Here is a 2,095-nt window from a genome sequence, read left to right as displayed (position 1 = left end):
CCCCGCGCTAGGTGTCACACACGGAAGGCCCCTGTGCTAAACCTTCATTGGCTCGGCGAGGGGGCCGTTAGACGCGGAGCCTGCCGGGTAATGTAGTTCCCACGGACTCACGTGCCTCGGGCAAGAGCGCTCCCCAGCAGACCTGCGGACGAGTTTAGAGCCGCGAGCTGCCCTGGGGGATGGCGTCTGCGAGTGCAAGGGAGTAGAAGGGTCTTTGTCCCTTCCTCAAGGAGAACTCAAGTTTCTGGGGCGTGTTGTGTGTTGTCTGCAGCTGTTCACCCAAGCGTTTGGAAAAGTGTTAACTTCGGACTCCGTGAAGTTCAGTTTGCTCCCAGAGGCTACAGATCCAAATGCACTTATCCGTAGTCATTCAGACAAAATGTGTCCACTGGTAGCAGAAGCTAACATGTCACGTTGCAGTTCAAATCCGTATACTGTGCAGTGTATGAAGAGTCGTTGTATCGGTCTATGTTTGATTAGGGACAAGAGAAAAAACAGGTTGCGTCATGACAGGAAATATTGTAGAGGGAGGCTGGGCTACCCTGAAGCAGGAATAAAAGGTGAGCTCTGTAATTACTACAGAAAATGTCTCCCTTGACTGTAAATTATTGTGTCCAACCTAGTGAGCGACATGTTTACCTCTTTTTTAAAATCTATTTAATAATCTTTTTGGATAGCCTGAAAGTCATTTTCAAAAATGAAAATAGTCTCAAAAATAGAACTGTGAAGAACCTGCTACTTTGATAGCTTCAGTGGCTTGTGTTCACAGGTGTAGCATGTATGAAAAGGGTGTTGTGAACTTCAAAATGTAGGGAGCAACTTAAATCCATGATTTCATCTCACTACTGGAAAGTGGTTATCATTTCCCCTATGATTACAGGGAATATTCTGCATGAGGAATTGACATTATCTGAGAAAAACAGTTGTAAAATGCAAATTACAGAAAGCTATTAATAGTGGCTATGTAATGATTCAGAATTTGTGTGAGAACTGTGATATTAATGGAAATATCAGCAGATGGTAAAAAGATCTCAGAGAAATTATATCAGTGTTGTCTGAGAAGAAATACAATTAAGCTGAGCATGTGACTGTAACAATCATTCTGAAGACTTTGTCTCCAAAATTTGATTCTTACTCATTCTTGAAATGAAGCGATATTGGCATTCAGGGAAAGCTAACAGGCACATGAGGAATAGGCAGAACTGTAAAACTATAAAGGGAAGCTAAAGTGTCTTGTTTTTTCTCTGTTCTAACAAATGATCAATGAGTATTTGGCTTCAAGAACTTATTGTACACACATAGGAGACATTAGGATACAAAAGGGACAAAAGATTTCTGTCCTCCTGCAGGCTATATTATATACAAGGAGGTCACAGAAATCATGAAAGAAGAAATACTAAATCATACGGCATGTTAGAATGTGGTAGGTACAAGAAGAACATAAGGTGAATGTGCTTAGAAGTATGGTATGTGTATTACATAGAGCAGTAAGGCGGGCCTCTCTGGAGGGTCATTGAGCAAAAACTTGAAGGATAATATATGAGGGATAACTGGGTGGGCATTTTTGGAATAAGCTCTAGGCAAAATACACAGGTGGTTAGATAGCTTTGGTGGATAAAGCACTCAGAGGGCTCCACAGTGAAGGACTCTAGCCAAGTAGGCCATTAGCCTGACTTGCTCCTGCACAGATGCTCAGGGGATGTATGTGAGAAACCTTGGCTCTGCTTCTGGGAGCCTGCATTTCTTCATGGTGGTGGACTCGAAGGCCTGGAACTAGGCAGCCTCATTTTTCATAGAACCCTGTTTTTCAAGTTTGATTCCTAGACCTTCACCATCAGTGTCACCTGGTGACTTGTTAGAAATGCACATTCTCAGGGCTCCTGGGGGGCTCAGTTGGTTAAGCGTCCGACTCTTGGTTTCAGCTCAGGTCATGATCTCATGTTTTGTGGGTTAGAGCCCCACATTGGGCTCTGCACTGACAGCACAGAGGCTTCTTGGGATTCTCGCTCTCTCCCTCTCCCTGTACTTTCCCTGCTTTCTCTCTCCCAAAATAAATAAATAAACATAAAAAAAAAAAAGAAAAGAAAAGAAAAGC

The sequence above is a fragment of the Neofelis nebulosa genome, chromosome 17 (assembly GCF_028018385.1).
Source record: "Neofelis nebulosa isolate mNeoNeb1 chromosome 17, mNeoNeb1.pri, whole genome shotgun sequence".
Lineage (NCBI taxonomy): Eukaryota > Metazoa > Chordata > Mammalia > Carnivora > Felidae > Neofelis > Neofelis nebulosa.
This window is presented reverse-complemented; position numbering follows the sequence as displayed.